The sequence below is a fragment of the Cygnus atratus genome, chromosome 2 (assembly GCF_013377495.2).
Source record: "Cygnus atratus isolate AKBS03 ecotype Queensland, Australia chromosome 2, CAtr_DNAZoo_HiC_assembly, whole genome shotgun sequence".
NCBI lineage: Eukaryota > Metazoa > Chordata > Aves > Anseriformes > Anatidae > Cygnus > Cygnus atratus.
Window position 1 is genome coordinate 55873755 of NC_066363.1, and position 13473 is coordinate 55887227.

General features: G+C 39.9%; 1 protein-coding gene across 7 annotated transcripts in view; it reads left to right on the plus strand.

Annotated features, from left to right (window-relative positions):
* The first annotated feature begins 1807 nt into the window (after nt 1-1807).
* Nucleotides 1808-13473, plus strand: part of EZH2 (enhancer of zeste 2 polycomb repressive complex 2 subunit) — a 59325-nt gene continuing 47659 nt past the window's right edge. For 5 of the 7 annotated variants that reach the window (XM_050709026.1, XM_050709027.1, XM_050709029.1 and 2 more), the window contains exon 1: nt 1808-1826. The gene's annotated coding sequence lies outside the window, so the exon portion shown is untranslated. Of the gene's footprint in view, nt 1827-2445; nt 2556-13473 lie in introns of those variants that run through there. The other 2 variants (XM_035552586.2, XM_035552588.2) reach the window with 1 other exon arrangement.

A 13473-nucleotide genomic window follows, 5' to 3' on the forward strand; every position in this document is an offset into this window, starting at 1 on the left:
AAATGTCAAAATCTTTAAAAGAAATCACTCAGCTGTTAAGTTTGCCTTTTAGTGCTGTATCTCTTTTTCTGTTTTCATATGTCTCTTCATCTAAACGGTGAAAGAGGCACATAAGTACATCCCAATGCAAGCAATCATAATTAGGAATATCTATCCTGCAACGTTGTTAAACAATTCTTTTTACATCTGATTGATATTAGTGATCCAGCATTAATAAATCTTTATTCTACTATTTCAGTCATGCATAAAACATGAACAAACTTGTTTCATTAATGTATTGGAAACATGGAAAAAGCTCTTCCAGAATGTTATCTATATTAAAAAAAAAAAAAAAAGGGAAAGGATTTCAACAAATTCCAGAAACAAGGTCCAAAACAAATTTGATACTTTTTCCTGAGTCTGACTTTATTTTCATTGTCATGTCAAACACGTATATTTCTTTGGCATTAGCTACTTTTCTCAGAAGCACTATTACACACTGCCATCAGAATCGACTCCTTTCAGAATAACTCGTCAAAATACCAGATTTCATAATTCTTTCAGAAACCTTTGTAACATTTTAGCCTAGAGATCTGGTATGAATGTCTCTTAATCAAGCAGATCAGTGTTCAAACGGACATACTTTAATCATGAAAATACACAGAAACGGAAAACAATTCAGGTAGTTTACCTTGTGAAACCAGAAAGTCTATAAGCAGCTCATTGCAACATTAAACACCCATGTGCAGCAAACAAACAAACAAACAAACAAACAAAAACAGCTGTCAAAATTCTCTGGGTTGTTTGAAACAGCCAGGACGACCGATCAGAAAATCAGTACTTAATGGTGATCCTCACTGAGGAGATCCATCACTTTAAGAGTCTAGAACTGTGCCTCAGAGGAAAGATTGTTTAACTACAATGCAAAACAGAAAGAGTAATTCATTTCAAACTGTGTTTTGTTTTCCAGTAAGCATTAGCTTGTGATATAGCAGACGAATAATTTTCTGTGCAAGAGAGAAAAAGCTAGCTGTACTGCAGTCTAGTTCACAGCATTGGTTCTACAACAGATTTGTCCACCTTGTGACTGAGGTACTACTTAAATCAAGGTGCCCTGTGCTTATTTAGTATTTTCACATTTTGACCAAAACCAGATCTCACGAAAGGCAATTCTAACAATCAAAATAAATTACAAATTCCAAGCAGTGAAGAGACTTGGTAGCCATTTTGGTGGTGGCAGCCATCTTGGGGCAGAATAGATTTAAATAGCTGAATTTCCAGAAATGACTAATATTTTGCAAAGTTGACAGTCGTAATATAATCTTGAAAACTGTCAGCTATTCCATGAGAACTGGGGGAAGGGTATGGCAATCTATCACTCTGTGACATGTAAACATAAGAAGAAATCATTTCTGTTGCACGTTTTTTACTCTTACAAAAAAAAAAAAAAAAAAGCTTCTAGAACCCCCTTTTAAAGATCATAAAGTAAATCAAGAACATACAATGACAGCTCTTGAGATTTCATTGCGAATGTAATATATGATGAAGTTCGGAAATTTTAAGTGCTTACACGTGGAAAGACAGAGGATGTAAATGCACTCCAAGTTATCACCTCTAAGAATAAGAGCCCCGAGCCTCGTGTGACTTGTAACCCAAGTGAATGATGTGGGAATGGGGCTGTTTTTCCAGACGGGAGCTTTGTCACTCAGGACCTCATCGCGGTGCGTGGTGCCCATTTTTGGAGCCTCGCCCACGGACGAGGCATGGTCACGGAGGGCGCCCCAAGCCACTCACAGCAGAGGGGGACGGCAGCACCCGGTAACAGACAACGGGAAGAGACGGCGAAAGTGAGAACACGGCTCGGGGTTTATTCCACGTCAGAAACCGACACCGGGCGCGCAGGAAGGAGTTACGGTTACAGGGGGAGGTGAAAGATCGCGGGGCTAACTTGTCCCTGCAATTTTATTTTCACCAGTGAAGACACAGAAAGGTTGGGCCGGGCAAAGAGGGGGAGCAACATGCCCCGCTCCCGAAGAGGAGCACGGGACGGCTGCGAGGAACCGCGCTGGGTGCCGGCCGGGGGACGAGGGGCGGCTGAGGGCTCTGCCCCCGCCCCCTCCCCGTCCCGCGCACAGCGGCCGTTAGGGCCGTTACCGCTCCCACTTTCGAACTGATTCAAACCGGGGCGCGGCCCCGCCCCGGGCCGCCAATCCCCTCGCGCCCCCCGCCCCGCGCGGCCCCGCCCCCCTCCCACCGGGGGGGGGCAGCGCGAGAACAAAGAGCTCCCCCTCCCCGCCCTGCCCCCCCCGCACGTGGGGCGCGAGACCTCGCCCCCCGGCCCGCCCCGCGCCGCTCCTGATTGGCGCGAGGGAACCCCCCGTCCGCGCCCGTCCAATCGGGGCGGCGCGCGGCGCTCGCCAATGAGCGCGGCGCCGATTGGGCCGCCGCGTTTGGCGCTCGGTGCGGGAGGGTGAAGCCGGCGGCCGGCGGCGGCGGGGCGGCAGAGCGGGCGGGAGGGCGGCGCGGGCGGAGCGGGGCCGGGCTGCCGGCGGCAGCGGCGAGAGGCCGGGGCGGGGGTGAGTAAGCGAGCGAGCCGCACGGCGGGGCGGGAGCGGCTATTTATAACCGGGGAGGGGGGCAGCGGGAGAAGGGGAGGGGGCGAGGCCCCGCGGCGAGCCGTCCTTCGGCCCCGGCGCCCAGCGGCGGGGAGACGCGGGCGCGGCGGTGGCCGGAGGAGGCGTGCGCGGGGCGCCCTTTGTGTGCTCTGGCCCCGGCCCAGCGCCGCCGTTCCCGCGGGGCCCTGCCCCAGGCACGGCCGAGGGTCCCCCCCTTCCCTCACCCCTCTGAGATCCCCCCGTGGTGCCCGCCGGGCCACGGCAGCCCGCACGGCCCCCCCCGGGGGCAGCTCCGGGGCTGGCACGAGTCCGCCCGGCCGCGTGTGTCGCGCCGTGCCGGAAACCGGGGCAGCGGGGCTCCGCGCGCTATTGTCCTGTGGGGCAGCTGCTGCCGGGCGCCTCCTCTCGTCGGGATCCTTCTCCTGGCCTCGAGGGGCTCGGGGCGCCTGCTGGGCGGTCACCCCGGCGGGCTTCCCGGTCCCTGGGGACTCCGGTCTGTCAGGGCGCTGCGCCCGGGTTCATAGCTGGGTGCCTGGGGTTAGCTCTAACGCGGCCAACCACGGGCGCACAGAGCAGCCTCTGAAGGCAGGAGGTGTGAAGGAGGGTGCTGGACAGGGCTGTCCTCGAGCAGCACGCGTGTGGTCCGAGAACGATGTAGAAATCTGTGTGTTGTAGTAGCATCATGTGTGTGGTTTTCGTGTCACCAGGTATTCGCGGTGATTCAGAAATTAGTAGTAGCGAGCTGAACGTAACGCAGCAGGAGTGGAATAATGGGCTTGTGCCTCACTGAAGTCACCTATGCAAAGTTACAAAGCGCTGTCTTTATTTTACTGGAACTGGAGAAAAGTTTTTTTTTTTTTTTTGTTTTTAACTATGGGGCTGAAAGTTCAGATGCTTTGTCTCTAAGAAAAAGCATGTAACAATTTGAATGAAGCTGTTCAGTTGTTGCAGGATAGATTTGCCTTTGTTGTAAGTCTGGCTGCTGCAGATCCAGCTGTTACGAATTTGGTTCTTATTAACATGTGTTTCAGTGAAGGTTCTACCAGTACTTTTAGTGAAAGCTTCACTTCTAAACTTGGATTTCCTCACGGCTAGGTTCTCTCTTTCTCAGGGGTTGGCACATTCAGATTCTTTATGTGATTTACAAAAATTTATAAGTCTTTATTAAAAAAAAAAAGTCATTCTTTGTTTGTCCCCAGTGTCTATATCAAATTGAGAATCCGGGGAATGTTTATTTGTGGTAACAATAAAGCATCTTCAGAAGGGTGAGTATTATTTGTCCACAATGTACAATAGCTACTCTTGCTTTAGGTTAGATTATTAAAATATGACCATTAAAGATATGTGGTGTCTTTCAGAAAGCATGCTTCTAAGTACTTCAGGAGATAGGACTGGAAAGTTTTATGTGATGTGTCGAGAGTTTGAACTTTGATAGGTAGTGGTTTATCACTTACTTGCTGTAAGTTTATTACATCAAAATGTTACACTTCTTGTTACAGAGTATTCCTGGAAAAAAAAAAAAAAGAGGTAAAGGTATACTTTTTTCTTCCTCTATTGATAGCAGGGATTGAAGGGTAATTAAAGGCTAAAGAATGTATGGAGAAATCTGTGATAGTAAAATGTCCTATGAGGTGTCAATAGCTGTTTTCTTCTGGATCATTGTAAGAATTCAAGATTGTAATTTAGGACAAAAATTGGGGAGAAAAAAATTAAGACATTTTTAATATGTAATGTTACCCTGAAAAGTGACAGACACTGAAAATCCCTATAATCAAAAGAACGTAAAATGTCTTTGCTCAGTTTAAAATGAGCTAAAACAGTAGCCTGTCAGCTTAGGCTGGAGACTGGAAATTCAAACTTTATTTTCCTTGTATTTTTCCTCTCTAGTAGCTAGAATTGCCAACAAGCTGAAACATGGTAAGTGATTTCATTGAAGATATGCCTTTAAATGGATTTACGTTTGTTCTGTAACATTGCAGCATTCATAGGTGAAATGTAAATATATTCCTGTGCTTCTGCTTATCTGCAAGGAAACTTTAGTTTCATGAGCAGGGAATTCTTGTAGTACATTAGTGAATGCAGTGACTGTATAAATGGGGAGTGCAAGCTAACTGCTACTTTCTGTAATCCCTGAATAGCTGGTGCACTCTAAAAGTCCTCTTGAAATTAATAAAAAATAAAATAAACCTCTCCTTGTCACCATTCACAGAAAGGTTCTGCCTCTTTAGCTGTATACGTCATGTATACATTCTAATAAGTTCACAGCTGTAATGTCAAAGTTGAACTACATTTTTAAATGGCAACACTACTGTCATGGGGAAAAATTATTTTAAAAAATGGCTGCAATACTGTCAGAAGGTATATTTAACAAATGTTTGCTATATGTTGTTCTTGAGCAAAAGTAAGGTGGAAAACTTTAGTGTTGTCCTATGAATGTTCTGTAGTTCTGTGGCTGGCTGCAATGCATTGTAGCTGACTTGGAGAAATATCAGAAATTTTAGGGGGAATAAAATTTTCCCCAGCAGAGATCCTGAAAATCTCAGGAACAAGACGTGGCCTTTGCTAAGCAAGGAATATTCAGAAGTTTACTGAATCAAGTAGGTCATCTTTACAGAATTACGCACCCAAGGAAAATTCATTGTACCAGATTTAAAAAAAAAAAAAGTTGAAGAAATGGGCTACATACTGTGAATATAATTCTTAATGGTTTCATGAATTGTTTGAATAGGACTTACCTTAGGAAACAAGACCACTGTTAACAGAAGCTGTAGGATAATAATAGGAAGATTATTTTTAACTGTAATGTTCTCTAATGGTAATGTTGCCACCAGCCTTCTAGTTTGCTGATAGTATGGAGGTGGAGAGTGGTGCTAAGCTCATTGAAATGATGGCTGACAGCATCTGTGCTGTCTATATCTCTAGATGTATTTTATATGTGTATCTGTACATTTAACATCCATGACTTGCTATTCTAGGATATTTGTGTTAAATCAGTCTTTAAATGGCTGAATTGGTCTAGTGATGACATAGCTCAGGTAGTAACTTCAGTTAAGCTTTGTGCTTGGGAGAAGGAAAGGTGAGATGAAGAAACAAAGCCTTGTGTAAAATGGAAAGATGTTTTACAAGGGAAAAACAAGGATGTCAGTTCCAATTTAGCAGATTGCTTGGATTTGGTTTTTAGCTCTAAGTATATGCTCAAGATTTTTGTTGAGTTAAAGATTGAAAAGAAAACAATGTAAAGAACTATTAAATAGGTATTCTGTCTGTTCCCACAGAGATCAGTTAAAGACTCTGAGATGAAGCTGTGTATTGCTTGCTATCTGTGCATGAGGTGAAACTCAAGAGTGAAATTTGAAGGAGGAAGTAGGTTCTGTTGAGGTCCAAGCAAGCAGCACTGAAGTTTTCTAAAAACACAGTAGCAATGCAATTTTCTGTAACTGATAATAGTAGGTAGGTAGTTTGTTGCAGACTTGTTCTAGCTGTGCACCTAGATTCCCATTAAAACTGTGGGCTTGAGGTCTGGGTCCTCAAATGACAGTGAGAAAACTGCCTCCAATATTGGAGTAAGTATTTTAGATTAAAAAGGTAAATTTGGGTAGAGGCAACTCTAAGAGGAGTGAGAAGTAAAATTTTCATTTGCATATAACACTGACAATTTCAACATAATTTTAAAAAATAGTGAAAAAGAAAAATTCTTTAATATTACTAATTATTTAACCACAGACTTGTAAGTTGATTTTCCATTTAAAGAAAAAAAAACAGAAGAGGATGTCTTTTAGATGTCACTACTGTGTCCAGAAAAAAGTATAAAATAATTATTGTGGATTCCTTATTTTAGGAATCTTTTGGTTACCTGGCTGAAGTGTGGATGTAGAGTGTTTTGGTGATTGTACCTCTGTTCAATTAGCGAAGAGCACTATTGTCATGGAAAGATTCATAATGCATACAGTGCTTCCTTTCTAATGGTAAAATTAGGAGTACTTTTAAGGTGAGAAGACCATCTGGAAATGTAGTTGGATACCAGGCATGTTCTAACTGCTGCAGATAACAATAACTATGTAGTGATGTGAGTGGATCAGTGCAAAATTGGCAATTGCTTGAAAATGTGATGTAGTACTTCAAAAGCTTGTCTTTCAGATACCTCACTTGTTAATATAATCTTAGATAAAGCTGTCAGTGCTGCTGTCATTCTGTATGCAACTAAAGACTTCTTTGATATGCCATTTCAGGAGTACTTACGAATTTGCTATTTTTTCACCTTTTATATATGCGTATGGTGCCGGCTTAAATGATGTATGTGTAGCTATGCAAGCAAAGTGGTGCACATTGCAGTCCACACTCTGGGCTTTCTAATATGTGAACTAAAACTATATTTGCAGGAGAGTGGGATTTCCTTATGTGTTTATTATTTTTAATCTAGACCCAGGCTGTTTCCTTTGTCAATTTCTGTTGCATCTGGTTCCTTCTTTCATTCTGCCTTTTTCGTGGTTGGTTCTGTTTCTCTGCTGTGTATTCTCCCTTTCACAGCCTGTGTGTTCAGTTTAAATCTCAAAGCCATTAGATATAACTTAAAGAAATAAAGTATTTGAAAGGAAGGAAACTCAAATCTTGTGTGTGTTTTAATTGTGAGCTGCTTTCCTTTCCATGTTTCTTAGGGTGAATAGATCTGGTAAATTGTGTATTTCTGCTGCGTAGGTGTCTGATCTTACTTTTAACTAATAAGACGAAATTTTAGAAATGGAACTTAGTTTGCATTTTCTGTGAGAAATCAGGTTTCTTTTAGAAAGACCTTACATACCTGCAAAAACTATACCATGGCAAATGGATTAGTCATTAAGTTATCCTCTCTGATTTTATGATACAATTTATAACTAGGAAGAATATAAAGTCTGTCCATTGCGATAACTTCTTTCAGCTGTCTGCCAATTTATGACACGTTTTTAGTGTTTTTAACTAGTGTGTTTAGTGCAAAGTTGAATCCATTGTTTCTCTATTGGAAGAGAAGATTGACATATGTTGTTTTAGTGTTAAAATAGTTTGACCATTACTGGTGTTCAGTATATCATTGATTTGAAACCGGGGGACATAACTGGTCCCAGAGCCTTGGAACTATTTGTAATTCTCATCTGTAGACTAAGTGGGCTGAGTTTTCACTGGAGTGTATTTTTTTAAGTTAAACTGTTTCTCATTAATTCTCTTTATTCTTTAAATAAATATTCTAGAAAAGTAGGATCTTTATTTTTTCCCCCCTTTATAAACAATATTTAATCTGCTGATGGATTAATCACTGTATGCTTTTTAGAATAGGGATGCTATGCATTAGACCCAGTTATTTTGAGGGTTTTAAGGATGAGAGTTGGCTAAGTAACTCTTCTGGTTGCTTTCATTGTTTGAAGTTTATTTTGGATTTTCTCAGACAACTTACAAATATTCTAAATACACATTCAGCTCCAAAATTTGACACACTTATCTGCAATAAATTCTATATGAACTGTCTGCATACATGGATGTGTAACGTCTTTGAAAGTTTAAGCTATTTCTCTATGCAGAGGAAGAAGTATGTTATAGCTGTTGAACTGCTTAATTGTTGTGTGGCAGGATTTTTTCAGTTTGGAGTGTGGATTGCCTTTGTGTGTGTGAATTGAACTGAAGAACTTTTAGATATTTTAGTGTTTTTAGAGTAAAAACAAAAAAGGTGTGTCCGCAAAACTAGTTAGGGTGGAATAGTCACTGAACTCCCAATTCACACCCGAAATTATTTTGCCTGTGTAGACATGCCTTAGGTGCTTGCAGCAAGTGCTATTTTTTCTGCCAGATTTATTCAGGGTATCAAAAAGGTTTGAATTTTAAGAGGTGGAGGTGTTAGGCAGCAGAGATTATTTGGAATGTACAAGGGAGTCATCCAGCTCATCTGGGCATCTGAATGAGTGTGAGGGGAAAGATTTGGAGGTATTTGAGCAACTAAAAGTTTAAGTTTTATGTCTAAAACTTTACTGTCTCCTGACAAACAGCCAGGCTTCATCTTATGTTAGAGGTGTGGAATGGTTTTAATGGTGACTTATAAAGAACATTATAAAAATCAGGCTTGAAACTCATTGCTGTTCTTCTATTTGGAGTTTTACATTTTTTTGGGGGGGGGGATCCAAATAGTCTCTCTTGTGCCTGCAAATATAGTTAAAAACATAAGAGTAGATAAAAATAAAAAAGCTTTATTAGCTGATACATGGTGATTTGCTGATATTGCCCTAACTGAAGTGAGATTTCAGTTCCAATTTTGGTTTGATCTTTCATAAAATAAAAAAAAAAAATCCCCGGTGGTTATAATTTCCCTGTTTTCTACTCACCTTCCCCACATCCCGAAGTACTTAAGCTTGTCATTTTTATTTCTCAAATAGTATTTTTCTAAAAGTATCATATGTTTTATTGTTCTGGGAGAAATATCATTGAAATGATTGCTTCTTACATGGTATTCATTAATTACATTTTGTCTTTTTTTAATTTCATTTTTTTCACCCTGAAACTGTTGGGATACAGAGGAAGGAATTCATTTTTGAAGGGAAGCTTTGAAGGCTACAGGTTAGCATGAGCGAACTGCTTCAGAAATCTAGTAAAGATTTATATTTACATATATTTTATGGCTGTCTGAAAACAAATCAAACTTTTTTGTCCTACTCATATTTAAGGAAGTATATTAAGAATCTATTGAAATTTTATATTAACAGACTATTTGTGTTTTTCTTTATTAAAGAGAATGAAACTCTCTCCATTGTCTTTACTAGTAAATGTCCTAAATGAAGGACTTCTGTCAAGTGAGATGGTTTAAACGTAAATCCAAAGGCAGTGGAAAAAAGTCCTCAAACCGATGTCTTTCGTCCTTATGGTTGGTGGAAAATATGCAATAAACTGCATTTCTGGTACAGTTCTGTTGTTGGATTTTACTCAGGTGCTTCATGTTTGATCAATCTGTAGTTGGCACGAAAAGTTTTAAAAATAACTGGGGAATTTTGTCAAGACCATGTGCATTCTTCCCTGTTCCGTTTGCCTTTTCTTAAACATGTTTGAAGTAGATTGATTACAATTATTTTAGATACTAAAAAAAACATTTGGGATAAATTTTATGAAGTACTTACAGAATGTTTGGGTTATTTATAAACTGAGTTTAACGTGCTGGTGGATAAGGATAAAGGGATAAGGATAAAGAGATGTTAAATAACTGGTTGTTACTTACCTTTGATAGCTTTCTAACACAGAAAATAAAAGATTCTAATGTAAAAATAGTAAAAAAGATAAATTAAGATTCCTCCCCTTTTTCCAGGAAGGAAAAGGGAGTGGAGGAGTGTTTCCTCCTCTTTCATATTCAAGATCTCCTCATTCTTCTCTTTCCCTGTTCCATGCCTTGGTAAAGGTGGCAGTGTTTTTCTTTTTTTCTTTGTTTGGGGTTTTCTAATGTGTGTCTAGTCAGTTTATAATAGTGGTAAAAACTCCTGAAAAGAATATAGCAACATATAAAGCAACATAGTGTTAAACTGTGTGAATGAACTATTAGACAAAAGCAAGAGAGAATGAACTATTAGGAGAAAGCAAGAAATAAAATACTGTGGGAGGCAAATTAATACATTTAAAAAAAATCAGGTGGGGGGGAAAATGCTTGAAGAAAATGTCAGTTCTTAGAGCACTAGAACTGACTTGTTTCCTTCCTGTCTTGATTTACTCTGATGTAAGCATCTCAGAAAATAGTGGTATGAGTTTTAGTATGAGTTGAGCGCATTCAGAAATCAATCTGCAGTCTTAGGTGTTTAGCGCTCTCAGGAGGAGTTGGAAATTGAATGTGTAAGGCCAGAGTTTTACAGTGTGGTTAGGTGGGGACAGTAGCAGTGGATGCTCACTTTTCTTCAGTCAAGAGGCATAAGGTGTTTTCAGCCAAAGGACTTTCTTGCTTCTGTCAGTGACTGGCTACAAAAATACTCATGCTGTCGGGAGGGAAATGATAGCACAGATGCAGGAACAAGTGGCAGGTAAGTCTTTTTGTAGCAATGCCAGCAGAAAGTAGCGGTGATACTTGAAAGTCCAAGCCATCTGTACAGGTTTTGTCTGGTATAATCTTTGGTCAGTGAGAAACCTTTTTTGAAAAGGTTCACTTAAATGTTAAAAATAGATGAGAAATGATGATTGATTAAAGACAGCAGATGTGTCCAAAGCAAGCAGAAGTCATGAGTTAGGCATGGGGATGAAAACAGGGTTTTCTAACCGGTTGGTAACTGGACTGAAGGTTAGAATTCCTAATATCTAAAATAAAAGCATATCCTAGCAAGGTCTAGGGATGCAGTGCAGGACTAGCTACTGTGAAGTAGCGTATATAATTATGTTATGTGGCTGGGACAGAGAACAGGCATGTCATGTCAGTGAGTCTTCTGAATTGTGGTTAACTACAGTGGCATCTCAGTGAATCTGCTGCTAGGTTTGTCAGCGTCTTGCTGACAGTCAGCGTCTGCATGTTTTTAATGATTTCTGTTTTTTCTTCTGTTTTTCATAAAATAAGAATTCGTACTGCAACATTTCATAATGCCAGGGCACTTGCAGACCTTTGAGTACGTTGCAGAAAGCATAACTAACTTAGTTATCTCTAAGCAATGTCACACATGATTTATGTTTGCCATTTGTATCAGAAGTTACGGTAAAGGATGTATGCAGAATGAGGCTGTCAGCCTTATTCTCATAGGAAGGCTGTAATCAGCCATTTAAAGGAAACTGATTACACTGATCAGCTCAGTTACAAGGTTTTTCCTATGTTATAGTGAATTAGTAACTACTCCCAACTAGTCTTAGTTTGGGGAGTAATACTGCAAATAAACAAGTATGCATTACAGCTAATTACTTTATTCAGCATATGGTCATGCAATTTCTAGACTAGGACACAAAGGGTAACAGTATGAACAAGTGAGTGAACAGTGGGCTGGCAATTTTGACAGAAGTATGTGGCTTAATTGGATTAAATACATCATGAAACTATTCGTAGTTCAAATCATAGCCATTCGTATAGCTGTAAGAAAAAATGACGTATATAGTAATTTTGTGTATGATGGCTATGTGGATCAAGATAGCATGTGATAGCCAAAATAGTGAATATGCTGCAAAGTAGTGTTTTTTTTAAAACCTCTTTTGAAAGAGTGATGAGATGTAAAGGATTATTCCTAATAAAGGAATGTGAAAGGGTGAGGGACCAGTTTAACAAAGAAGAGTAAGTAACTTTAAAACTTGAAATGTAAAATTGATTTTTTTTAATAGGAAAAATTGCTGTTGTGTGTTCTCAGAATTACTCAATGTTTTTAAAGCTATAAGGATTTACAAACGCGGTAAAAAGAAGCTGGTGACTTTAGCATCAGACTGAATGCAATAGGACTGGAAAGATTCTGGAAGTGAAAGCAAAAAAATCAGTTGCTGACAAGGTGAAAATATGCTCCTGGATGAGTAATACCTTACAGGTAGCTGTAAAAGGGTGAAAATTTTTTCAAGTAGCAAAGAAAAAGGTTTTTGAACTTTGAGCTGAAATTCTTGCTTAAAGAATATAGAAAAAATTGTGAATAATCTTGAATATCCTGAAGTATCAACTGGGAACTATTAACTTAAGGGGCTGCTGGGATAGTAACAAGGCCCAGAGAGCATTGTGCTTGGGAAGAAATAATTGAGAAGGCACAGCTTTTCATTTGCAGGGAAGCAGGTCACAGCAGTTGCTTACTGTGCACATGTACTCCTTGCTCATTGATAGCTTCTAGAATACGTTTAGGTTTTATTTTTTTCAGTTTTTTTTAAATAGTATTTAACATTCCAGGGTAAAAAGATTGGGCTCCTGATCTTAACCACACCAAGAACAAAGTAAAGCTTTATTCACTTAAATTACAGTAAATAAAAGGTTGGCAAAGAATGACACTTCAAAGGCACAGAAGCTGGGCTATAAGAAGAACTCTGTTAGAATATGAAGAAGGCTCACTTGAAAAAACAGCCCTTTACAAGTCTTTCTCAGTTAATTTTCCCTTTACTTTCTTTCATTTTCCTTCATTTCTCTAGTTCTGCTCCCTTTGAAAAAGAAAAACAAAAACAACAACAAAACACACCTTTATTTGGAGTTGAGTGAGAGCCTGTTACTCTGGTACATTAATTCAGACAGTGAGTGATGGTTTCTTGAAGTAGAACTTGCAAAGTTACTACTTCGACTCTGTTCTGGGTTTAGAAAAAGTGATCTTTTTGCTTTGTCTGGCTTTGAAAGGAACGCTGCATCTTGACTTTTTTATTTTAAAAACGTTGGTAAGTTTATGGAGAGTGTGAAGCATTGTGGTTAGAATACATTTCTTAATTAGTGAAGAGCTTTCTTTGCCTCTTATGTTTTATATGAGGAGGAGCTAAAGATTCCAATTGCTCTGTTAAGCAGAGACGGACTCTCTAAATGAACAAATGCAATCTTGTAGTGGGAAGGAATATGTGAACTAATGAGTTGATGGAGTTGTTAAAGGAGACTCTAGCACAAGGGGTGTTTACACTGATGATAACAACCAGTGATAACATACCAAACTAAAGATTGCAATCTGATTAAGCTCCTAAACACTTTAATTCAAAGATTACTGTTCCCTTAATATTGTTGCTTCCCAAATTGTACATGTAGCTGACTGAAATATCAAGAATTTTAGAGTGTAGTGGTGAATATTTTCATCTTCTGAAATATTAAATTGGAATTTAAACAGCAAGCAAGCTCGGTAGCATCAGCTTTAAAAACAGTGTGGCCCTTGGTTTTCAGATGGCAGGCCCAGTTCAGAATTTTGTTGGCTCGTGGAATAGTTTAGGTTGGCAAGGAAATCTGGAGGTTATCTGATCCAGTCTCCCGTTC